General features: G+C 40.7%; 1 protein-coding gene across 1 annotated transcript in view; it reads right to left on the bottom strand.

Annotated features, from left to right (window-relative positions):
* The window catches only part of GIPC2 (GIPC PDZ domain containing family, member 2), a gene marked incomplete at its 5' end in the record, with an annotated part of 107,051 nt that overhangs the window by 83,684 nt on the left and 10,772 nt on the right, over positions 1–12,595 (bottom strand). The window lies entirely within an intron of this gene.

Raw genomic sequence — 12,595 nt, 5'->3', positions numbered from 1 at the left:
AGCTCCGCCTCCCGGGTTTACGCCATTCTCCTGCCTCAGCCTCCCGAGTAGCTGGGACTACAGGCGCCCGCCACGTCGCCCGGCTAGTTTTTTGTATTTTTTAGTAGAGACGGGGTTTCACGGTGTTAGCCAGGATGGTCTCGATCTCCTGACCTCGTGATCCACCCGTCTCGGCCTCCCAAAGTGCTGGGATTACAGGCTTGAGCCACCGTGCCCGGCCCCCACTAGTTTTAAAAATGACTAGTTACATTTGTTTCTTTGTATTATAAACACAGTAATTTAAAATCTCAGCCTATTATTTTCCCAGTATAATGCTTGTACTAAATTTCTAGGATTTGTTTTTAAATATGCATCATTTTATATATACAGTGATTTGACTTTATCTTGTCAATAGCTACAGTCATCTAGAAACAAGTTTCACAGGCTGGAAAAGATATAAAATTGGCGTCAAGACAGGTATTTAGAAACATGATACCGTATGCTCTATTTAGACCTTCATGAGCATATTGTATAAAGCCCTGTCCTGAACTGTGTAGAACTTTCTATAAATGATTCACTTCTAAATTAGCTGCCCTGGGTCAGCAGTGGCAAGCCTTAAATAAAAGGTGAATCATCACTCTTTGTACTCTTCTCCAGTAGAACTACTTTTTTCAGTATTACTAATGCATAAAATAATATGACAAATAAGAATTCTATCCAAAAAAAGAAAAACAGTCAAATTCATATTTTGAATCTACCAAATGACTTTCCAGAATAACCAAAAGAACATTTTTTTTACTAATGCAATCTAATAAAGGGAACTGTGCATCCAAGAAAATCAAAATCCCAAAGCAATCCTTGAGACACAAGAAAAGGATAAAGAATTGGAATAGGTATAAGTCTTGCCTTTGTGGACATTACACAAATACTAAACCAACAAATAAAATAAATCAAATGCATACAGCCATATATATATATCATCCTCTGCCACAATCTTTTTACACTCAGAGGAGATACCTGAGCTTATCCTAGTCTAATAATGCTGCAACATTGGATGCCAATTTGAAAGACATCATAAATCACTGCTATTTCCCCCTGTCGGGTGCTGTTAAATTTTCCATGCTTTCTGAACCACTTATCTTCTTAAAAGCCTCCTCTTGTTTAACACTGAAGATGGAAGAGATTCTAAACACGCAAGGAGAGACTATAACAGGGGACATTTTATATGCTGGAATAGGATGGTTTATAAAATATCATAATTATACATTATAATTATTAGTAAAGAGATTAGTACATTAAATGTTCCAATTTACCAAACAAATATACAAATACAACTTGTAAAAGTGCCAGTAGACCTCAAAAGGATTCTTAAACTTTAAAATTTGTTGGGCAGAAGTTCACAGAGCACTGTGTTCATTTTGGCCCACGAGGCTGAATTCTAACCCCTACAATGAAATGTCTGAAGAGAGTGTGATATTTAAAAACCACCCAAATGAATCATGGAAAATTGGAAAGCAAGCATGGTGAGCCATTCAGGTGTCAAAAGGGAGTGATGGGGGAAGACAGTCTATTCCTTACTATGCCCTACAACAGAAATTCTGACAGAAAGAGATGAGCACTCTATGGGGAAAATATGGACCACCTGAGAAAATATCAAACATCTTGAGAGAGAAAGATGTTTCTTCTAAACTAAAACACTTAAAAGGCATCATAAAAATGTACTACAGGGGCCGGGCGTGGTGGCTCACACCTGCAATCCCAGCACTTTGGGAGGTTGAGGCAGGCAGATGACCTGAGGTCAGGAGTTCAAGACCAGCCTGGCCAACATGGTGAAAGCCCATCTCTACTAAAAATACAAAAATTAGCCAGGTGTGGTGGCAGGTGCCTGTAATCCCAGCTACTCAGAAGGCTGAGGTATGAGAATCGCTTGAACCTGGGAGGTAGAGGTTGCGGTGAGCCAAGAGTACACCACGGCACTCCAGCCTGGGGGACAGACAGAGACTCTGTCTCAAAAATAAAAAAATAAAAAATAAAAAAAGTTCTACAGGGTTCCCTAGATGAGGGGGCCAAATGTTTTGGGAGAAAAGGGTGAAGGCAAATTCACTGACCATCTTAGACACTTAAATTATTCATTAGGAAGTTTAAGAGCATAAGAAAATTCACCTATGGGTAGGCCGGATAGGATTGAATCCACAAATGAGGTTAGCCCTCAATCTGGAGTGTGTGTGAGGATTCTGCTAAGTTCAGACTTTTCCATTTTGAACTATCTCCTGCCCCAGGGATAGAGTAAGCCCAGGAAACTGCGACTAGGAAAAGGTGAAGAGCAGCCAAGAACAGAATTCTGTCACAGACTTGGAGATACCCAGGCATTGCCCTGGCTGACTGACCTTTGCTCAGAGTTATTATCAGCTCCCTGTTCCCTACTCTCACCAAGCGGTTTCTTCCAACTCTCTGCTTGCGAACATTACCGCCATTCCTGCCTGTAAGACTCCCAGTGCTGGGGGAGGCAGAGCACTTAGAAAAGAGAGTGAGAGGACCAAGCAGGGGCAGGAGCTGAAGAAGCTGACAGGCTACCATGGGACTCCATCCTCAACTCCCAGGAATGTGTCACCAAGCCAGAGCCAGGACGAGGAGTACCAGTCTCCTGGCTCCAGTCCGGGTGCTGACACTGAGCCCTTGCTACCTGCTTCTATTTTTATGAGTACACATACTCCCTCTCCCTAGCTTTCCACAAATGCCTATAATGTAAAATCTTCCTTATTGCCCAGGAAAGGGGCTTATATATTGTTGGCAATTAATAATTATAAACTTTCTTACATCATATTTTTCTTCTTTCTCCTTTTCTAGCAAGCAGTTTGGTTATAACTGGGGTAACTCTAGGTCCCAGTTTATCCCTGTTGTTCCAGAGAAATTATAAATATTCTTTCACTCTCTGAAGCATCTAGGTTGGTTTGAAATATCAGTTATATGGTAACCTGTTTATATTAAGCTGATCAAATAAGAATGCTCCCACTTCAAGATGCTGAGACTAAGACAGCATGGGATAAAAGGAAAATCATGTGATTTGGATGTTGAGGAAAGGCAGTAGTAGAGTTATTCTATCCCGTGGTATTGAAGTCATCTTCCCCACATGCCCCAATCCTGGGCTTCTTGGGAGAAAATACGAGTCCCCACAACTTGAGCATAATGACCAAGATTCTAGGAGACTTAATGAGTATGGGGAGAGTTGGATATTAACTCTAAATGTTCAGTGGGGGAAGGAAGTTGAATAACAGAATTATATGCTGAAACAAATTCTGTCACAGGTACTCTCTATGCCTAGAAATATGACAGAAAGAACTACGTGTATTACTAAAAGGTTATTTTTGGCTTAGAAGAATAAGCATTGACAAATGCAATATAAAACAATTCTGAATAAATTGGCGTATGTATTATTGCCCAAGTTTAACTGAAATGCTCAATTTAGTTGACTGAAATTGCTTATTAGGTTTATGCTAAATTTGATTGAAAGAGCCCTCATCAGAAGAGTCCAGGCTAGTTACTATAAAAGAATCCATGCAGGTAGTTTAGACTGAGGACCATCCACAGAGAGCCCGGGTTAGTTACTGTAACAGAATTCACACAGGTAGTTTAGACTGAGGACCATCTACGGAGATAGATGTTAAATTTGTTCTTATTTTCTGAATGTAGGCAAAGGGTGGGAGAATGAAAACTGTACCTGGTCTAGAATACAAAAAATATAAGAAAATTTGAGGCAAGGCTCCGTGGCTCACGCCTATAATCCCAGCACTCTGGGAGGCCGAGGCAGATGATCACAAGGTCAGGAGATCGAGACCACCCTGGCCAACATGATGAAACCCTGTCTGTACTAAAAATACAAAAATTCGCCAGGCATGGTGGTGGCACCTGTAATCCCAGCTACTCAGGGGGCTGAGGCGGGAGAATCGCTTTGACTAGGGAGTGGGAGGTAGCAGTGAGTTGAGACCACGCCACTACACTTAAGCCTGGGCAACAGAGCAAGATTCTGAGAAAGAAAGAGAGAAAATGAGAGGGAGAGAGAGAGAGAGAAAAGAAAAATTTGCAAAAATAAGTGTCATCCAGCATCTTTTTTGAGGAAAAGAGGAGTAACATTTATTGAACCATTGTACCATTGTTCTGGACACCTAACATGCTATTTCATTTAATTCTCACAACAGTCCTATAAGGTAATTCATTGTACATTTTATCAGTGAGAAAATGGCTAGAAGGTGTCATCTCCAGGAATCAAACCCAGGATAGGCCACCCTACCCTGAAACCCTCCTCCCCATCTGATCTCAAACCCTATGCTTCCCTATCATTCCACCCTAACTTTCGCACCTGCTATGGGACTCTATAAACCTGTCAAACAGCCACAGCAACAGGTGACATTTCAAGATATTACAAAAGCTTGAGACATCATAAATTTTTCTAAAATCACTACTCAATTTTACATATTTTTTTAATTTAAAGTTTGGGGTACACGTGCAGGTTGTACAGATAAACTTGTGTCATGGGAGTCTGTTGTACAGATTATTTCATCACCCAGGTATTAAGCCTAGTACCCATTAGTTATTTTCCCTGATCTTCTCCCTCCTCCCATCCTCCACCCTCCACTAGGCCCCAGTTTCTGTTGTTTCTCTCTGTGTCCATGCATTCTCATCATTTCGCTTCCACATTTAAATGAGAATATGCAGTATGTGGTTTTCCGTTCCTGCATTAGTTTGCTAAGGATAATAACCTCCAGCTCCATCCACATTCCTGCAAAGGGCATGATCTTGTTTTTTTATGGCTGCATAGCATTCCATGGTGTATATGGAATTTACATTTTCTTTTCCAGTTTACTACTGATAGGCATTTAGGTTAATTCCATGTCTTTGCTATTGTGAATAGTGCTGCAATGAAAACACATGTGCACAGGTCCTACAGTAAAATGATCTATATTCCTTTGGGTATATATCCACTAATGGGATTGCTGGGTCAAATGGTATGTCTGTTTTTAGGGCTTTGAGGATCACCACACTGTCTTCCACAATAGTTGAAGTAATTTACACTCCCACCAACAGTGTATAAGTGTTCCTTTTTCTCTGCAATCTTACCAGCATCTGTTATTTTTTGACTTTTTAATAATAACCATTCTGACTTGTATGAGATGGTATATCACTGTGGTTTTGACTTGCATTTTCTAATGATCAGTGATGTTAAGCTTTTTTTAATATGACTGTTGGTCATATGTGTATCTGCTTTTGAAAAGTGTCTGTTCATGTCCTTTGCCCACTTTTTAATGGAGATGGGCTTTTTTTTCTTGTAACTTTCCTTATAGATGCTGTATATTAGACCTTTTTCAGATGCATAGTTTACAAATATTTTCTCCCACTCTCTAGGTTGTCTGTTTACTCTGCTGATAGTTTCCTTTCCTGTGCAGAAACTTTTTAGCTTAATTAGATCCAATTTGTCAATTTTTGCTTTTTCTTGCAATTGCTTTTGATGTCTTCATCATGAAATCTTTGCCCATTCCTATGTCCAGAATGATAATTGCTTTTGTCAGGTATGTCAAGGACCAGATAGTCGTAGGTATGCAGCCTTATTTCTGGGTTCTCTTTTCTGTTACATTGGTCTATATATCTATTGTTGTACCAGGACCAAGTTATTTTGGTTACTATAGCCCTATAGTACAGTTTGAACTCAGATAGCATGATGTCTCCAACTTTGTTCCTTTTGCTTAGGATTGCCTTGGCTAGTCAGGCTCTTTTTTGGTTCCATATGAAGTTTAAAATAGTGGTTTTTTTAAATTCTGTGAAGAATGTCCTTGGTAGTTGAATAGGGATAGCACTGAATCTATAAAATGCTTTGGGCAATATGGCCATTTTAGTGATATTGATTCTTCCTATTCCCGTTTGTTAGTGATAGCTCTGATTTCTTTGGGCAGTGTTCCATGGTTCTCCTTGTAGAGATCTTTCACCTCCCTGGTTAACTGTATTCCTGGGGTTTTTTGTTTTGTTTTGTTTTGTTTTGTTTTGTTTTGATGTGGCAATTGTGAATGAAATTGCATTCCTGATTTGGTTCTCAGCTTGACCATTGTCAGTGCATAGGAAGAACATCACAAATTTAACAAGCCAAACACATGTTCTACTCTTTTAATTACAGTACTGTAAGACTGATCCTAGGCAACATAGTGAGATCCTACCTCTACAAAAATTTTTAAAAATTAGCTAGGTGTGGTGGCTTGTGTTTATAGTCCTAGCTACTTGGGGGCTGAGGCAAGTTTAGGAGTTCAAAGTTTCAGTGAGTGCCGGGCACAGTGGCTCACACCTATAATCCCAGCACTTTGGGAGGCAAAGGCAGGCAGATTACTTGAGGTCAGGAGTTTGAGACCAGCCTGGCCAACATAGTAAAACCCCGTCTCTACAAAAATACAAAAAAATTAGCCAAGTGTACTGGCATGTGCCTGTAATCCCAGCTGCTTGGCAGGCTAAGGCAGGAGAATCGTTTTAACCCAGGAGGCAGAGGTTGGAGTGAGCTGAGATTACGCCACTGTACTCCAGCTTGGGCAACAGAGCAAGACTCCATCTCAAAAAAAAAAAAAAGTTGCATTGAGTTATGCTTGTACCACTGCACTTCAACCTGGGTGACAGAACGAGACCCTCTCTCTAAAAAACATTTTTAAAAAGATGGATCCTAAAACTAAAAGTACAAAACCAACAGGAGGTCTTTCTCCTTGTTCGCCCTCTTATTGTTTCCCATCCCCACTCATTCCCGCACCTCCCTTTTTATCATTTTCTAACTTCACAGTGTAGGACAATTACTTAACCTCTAGCATCCAGGTATAAAGCAGTGTTGCTGGAGGTGAGAGTCAATACTGACTTCTAAGGAAAACAGGTGGAAATATCAAGGGGTCTCTTTGGTTGTTAAAATGATTGTATGGCACCACTGGCATTTGAGGGAAGCAGGGCATGGGTCAAGGATTCTGAATGAATTGCAATTCTTGAGAAGTCCAGCCTGATGAAGAACTGCTTTGCATTCCACATGATGCTCAAATGTCCTATTAGACATTTGTGCTGGAAGGGTGGGGGGAAACTATTACTATTTAAGCCTAGCCCCAATTCTGTGTTACACACAGAGTATTTTTTATTCTGAATTTCTATGGGCTGCAATTACCATGTAAATCAAGGGGAGACTGTACTTTGCTATGCAGTGCCTTTCCAAGAGTTATTTATCATTTCAGAAAATCAAGTCATTGACAGCAATGCTGCCCATGTTATTTGGATTTGTAACATAAAACCTTTATATCAGTCTGCTTCTGTTGTTGCACTGTGGTAATTCTATGAGCATTTACAAATATTAATATCTCTTCATTTAAAATGTTGAATATGAAGAAAAAGAGACAAAAACAATCAATTGAATCTCTTTTTTTTTTTTTTTTTTTGAGACAGAGTCTTGCTCTGTCACCCAGACTGGAGTGCAGTGGCACAATCTCAGTTCGCTGCAACCTCCACCTCCCAGGTTCAAGCGATTCTCCTGTCTCAGCCTCCCGAGTAGCTGAGTAGCTGGAATTACAGGCATTCACCACCATGCCCAGCAAATTTTTGTATTTTTAGTAGAGATGGGTTTCACCATGTTGGCCAGGCTGGTTTCAAACTCCTGACCTCAAGAGATCTGCCTGCCTCAGCCTCCCAAAGTGCTGAGATTATAGGCATGAGCCACTGGACCTAACCTGAATCTCATCTTATTCTTACTCTTTTCAAATCCAAATGTATTCACTATAAGTAGATACAAGCATCTGCTTCATGTTTTTTGTTTTGATTTTTTTGTTTGTTTGTTTGTTTCGAGATGGAGTTTAGCTCTTGTGGCCCAGGCTGGAGTGCAATGGTGTAATATAGGCTCACTGCAACCTCCATCTCCCAGGTTCAAGCAATTCTCCTGCCTCAGCCTCCTGAGTAGCTAGGATTACAGGTGCACGCCACCACGCCCAGCTAATTTTTGTATTTTTAGTAGAGACGGGGTTTCACCACGTTGACTAGACTGGTCTCAAACTCCTGACCTCAGGTGATCTGCCCATCTCGGCCTCCCAAAGTGCTGGGATTACAGGCATGAGCCACCACACCCAACTGCTTGATGCCTTTTAAGAAAACTTATCCAAATACTTGGATATTAAAATCCATATTTGTTTCTCTCTAATATTAGAGTTAAGGAATGAATTATGTGTATAGGTAGAAAACATTGTTTAAAATCCTATTTCAGGACAGTAAAGATGGTATCACAAAATACTTGTTATTAGAGAAAGCCTTTGGATCTGCTAAGGTTAAGAATCACTTGTGTAAAGGAAAGAATACAGACTTTGACGTCAGATAGACCTCAAGTCAAAGACATCCCTCTGGGTTGTGCAACTTGAGTAATTTACTTTTACTCTAAGCTCCAGTTGCCTCTTCTACAGATTGTAATAATTTCTGGGGGTTCTGGCAAGAATTACCATTTCAGTTAAGATAGCATAGGTTAAGTGGTAATAGTTGTTCAACAATAATTCCTTGGCCAAGCACAATGGCTCATGCATGTAATCCCAGCACTTTGGGTGGGTGGATCACCTGAGCTCAGGAGTTCAAGGCCAGCCTGGGCAACATGGTGAAACCCCCATCTCTACCAAAAATAAAAAAATAAAAATAAATAAATAAATTAGCCGGGCACTGTGGTGCACACCTATGGTCCTGGCTACTTAGGAGGCTGAGGTGACAGGATCACTTAAGCCTGGGAGGTGGACATTGCAGTGGGCCGAGATTGTGCCACTGCACTCCAGTCTAGGTGACAGACTGAGAACCCCTCTCAAATAAACAAAAAAGAAAAGAAAAGAAAAAAACACAGTAATTCCCTTCTCCTCAGTTCTTACGATATGCTTCCCTTCCTCCACCCACTTTTACATAGAGGCAGGAAAGTGGAGAAAGGAAGGGGAAAGCACACAGAACACAGAAGAAGGAAGGAAATAACACCAATCATGACCAGCATCTAATACCCAACCACACCCAGAACACACTGCTAGTACCAAATGTGAGAAGCTTCAGGTGGTTAAATTAAGGTTCTGGCCCTGGATCATGAGGGACACAGTGTTAACACCAATTATACAACCACTACTACATTAATGAAATATATGGATATGTAAACTGTTTTAAGAATACATAATTATCATTTCCTCAACCTTGTTACTGTGTATCCCTTTAAGGCTACTTTAACACTGTAATTTAAGAACCTGTGACTTTTATAGACTGAGATGTAGGGCCTGGATTTTAGTCATCCCTCTCCATGTGCTTTGATTTATCTCCAGGGAGATTTTTATACACATAGCAAATACACATTCTGAATACTTGAGTTCTTAAGCCTCTTAGCCACAACACTTAGAGTCAAATATGTTTCTAAAAAGCAAACATTCAGGCTGGGCGCAGTGGCTCACATCTGTAATCTCAGCACTTCGGGAGGCCAAGGCAGTCAGATAACCCGAGGTCAGGAGTTCAAGACCAGCCTGGCCAACGTGGCAAAACCCTCTTTCTACTAAAAATACAAAAATTAGCCGGGCATGGTGGTGTGCGCCTATAATCCCAGCTCCTCAGGAGGCTGAGGCAGGAAAATCGCTTGAACCTGGGGCCTAACTCAGTGTTTAAAATTAGTGTAAAGAACACTTTATTATAAATTAGCTGGGTATGGTGGCTCATGCCTGTAGTCCCAGCTACTCGGGAGGCTGAAACAGGAGAATCACCTGAACCCTGGACACGGAGGTTGCAGTGAGCCCAGATTGCACGACTGCACCCCAGCCTGGGCGACAGAGGGAGACTCTGTCTAAAAAAAAAAAAAAAAAATTCTACTAGTGACAAAGCTCTAACTCCCTTTAACTTCCCACTCCATATTTTAATCACCCAAACTTCAGAATAATCCGCACACCCCAAACAGCAGGGCTAGAGTTTCTGAGATGAGTAATCAAGGCCAGTTTCTTGGATCCCAATTCAGACAAGCAGTGACAGAGCCATCCACCTTCAGTTGGCTTCCTCTTTTCTTTGTCTGAGTGAGCAACTAGCCCAAAGGTGTTTGTTAGTTACTTCTCTCTGAATAAGCAGCATCAAGGAACATGTTTGGTTATGTCAGGTGATGGGGGTTAACACTAAGCAGGCACAGGGAAACAAAGGCAGCACAGGAAACTCTTTCAGGAAACAGACTTCTTAGAAATTATTAAAATTTGGTTAATCACCATTAAAGACACAGTGGTAGCTCTCCTTGCACAAGGACTCCCTGGTGGCCTTATGAGACACTGCAAGGATACAGTGACTGCCATTCCCAGGCCTCAGCATTTCTCTCTTAGGGCTACTCCTCTTCTTCTCCCACTACCAACCATACAGAATACGATATGCTCCTGAGTTTAAAAAAAAAAAAAAAGAAGATAAAGTGGGGGCATATACCCACACAGATATGAACGTTTCACATACACACACACACACACACACACACACTTACAAATTTATAGAGTATTTTTCTCGAAGGACAGTAAAGACAGTGTTTACAGTAGACAGTTCTGGGTGGCCCACATTTTTTGGATGTTTACCATATAAAAATTCAATTTATATACCTTACTTTTTCAATTAAAATAATCATTTACTGTGTAGCTCCACTGTGGACTTCAGTTTTATAGAGAGTAATTTCTCCTAGTAACTTCAGTAAATGAATGCAACACAAAAGCAAGAGATCACTTTCCTTTGGTAGCCTCTGGTCAAACATTATGGATGCCCTCATTAACTGAGAGCCAACAGGTTAATGGGAAGAGGAGGACTTGAGAGGTAGGTTGCAGTTAACACTGAGATAAAATCAAGAGATGAAAGAGGGTCAGTTGGCTGCAGTGGTACACGCCTATAATCCCAGCACTTTGGGAGGCTGAGGTAGGAGAATTGCTTGAGCTCAGGAGTTTGAGACCAGCCTGGGCAACACAGCAAAACCACATCTCTACTAAAAACACAAAAATTAGCCAGGCATGGTGGTGCGCACCTATAATCTTAGTTACTTGGGAGGCTGAGGTGGGAGGATTGCTTGAGCCTACGAGGTTGAGGCTTCAGTAAGTGATGATCACTGAGGGTCTCAAAAAAAAAAAAAAGAGAGATGAGACAGGTTAGATTAGCAATAGATCTTATGAACTGATTACAGCCCACCTATATCCTTTACCCATAAAGCTTTGAAGCAACTATAAACGAATTCGTGTGACATCACCACCCCAAATTTCCAAACATTACATTTGATGTCAGAAAAGCAGAAAATATGCTTTAGCTTCTAAAAATTCTTATTTCAAGTTTATACTACTATGCCTTACTGAATTATATTCATAGAATTCTATTTTCCAAAAGTTCTCATTAAGTTCAAAAATACTACATCTTCATTTTTTATCTCTAATTCACAGAGTGCTATCAGCACTTCAGTTTTAAACTCTCTGTCTAGCACGTCTCTAACAAGTAGTGATCTCTAAATGATTTTATTTATTTTTTCTTTTTTTCTTTTTGTTACTGTTTTTTGTTTCTTTCTCACTCTTGTTGCCCAGGCTGGAGTGCAGTGGCATGATCATGGCTCACTGCAGCCTCAACCTCCCTGGGCTCAAGCAATCCTCTTGCCTCAGCCTCCTGAGTCCTATCCAAGCTTCAACTTGGGACTACAGCTGGGACTACAGGCACACATCACCTGCCTAATTTTTGTACTTTTTTGTAGAGATGGGGTTTCACCATGTTGCCCAGCCTGGTCTTGAATCCCTAGACTCAAGTGATTCACTAACCTTGGCCTCCCAAAGTACTTGGATTACAGGCATGTATGTGCCACTGCACCCAGCCTAAATGACTTCAGATACACCAGGGTCTCTACCATTTCAAGGATTTCTATAGTCAATCCACTTTCGAAACACTGTCATAGTCATTGTTGAATGTCCCTCAATACTTTGTATGTAAAGATGACAATGGAATATTTTTAATTGAATGCACAAGCTCTAGAGGAACATTCAAGCTAGAAAAGACCTTGGATCTCTTCATTTAATTCAGTGGCTCCCAAACACACAACCTACCAATGGATGACAAGCCAGCCGCCTAAGTATATCAGGGAAGCTTTTAAAAATGACAACATCTAGTCAACATCTGTAGGGGTGAGGCCCGGAAGCCTGTGTTCTTTAAAAAGGTCACCAAGGTGATTCTAAGAGGCAAGTGGCTTTGGGAGCCACTGGTCTAGTTCACCCACCCCAACAAGAGGGAAGACTTGCCCAAAGTTGGATAGTGAGGAGGACAGGGCAGCAAAAGGATCAGTAAAAGACAAGGACAAAATGGAAGCCATTTGGCAGAGTTCTTCGGTGATAAATGGGCGTTGACTATAATAGTTAGAACGTTATGAGTTATCACAGAGTCCCTTTTTATCACAGAATAACTGATGAATAATTTTTGAAAAAACATACCAGCGTTTTTTTGAAGTATATATCTTGGAATATTGGTCCACGGAGTATTTGTTATGCAGGAAAAAAGGGAGAGCTCCATACTCAAATAAGCAAATAAGCGTGGGAAATAATAAGCACCAAGATTCTTGGATTTTTTTTTTTTTTTTTTT

This window comes from Colobus angolensis, unplaced genomic scaffold (genome assembly GCF_000951035.1).
Source record: "Colobus angolensis palliatus isolate OR3802 unplaced genomic scaffold, Cang.pa_1.0 Scaffold359, whole genome shotgun sequence".
NCBI classification, from domain to species: domain Eukaryota; kingdom Metazoa; phylum Chordata; class Mammalia; order Primates; family Cercopithecidae; genus Colobus; species Colobus angolensis.
This window is presented reverse-complemented; position numbering and strand designations above follow the sequence as displayed.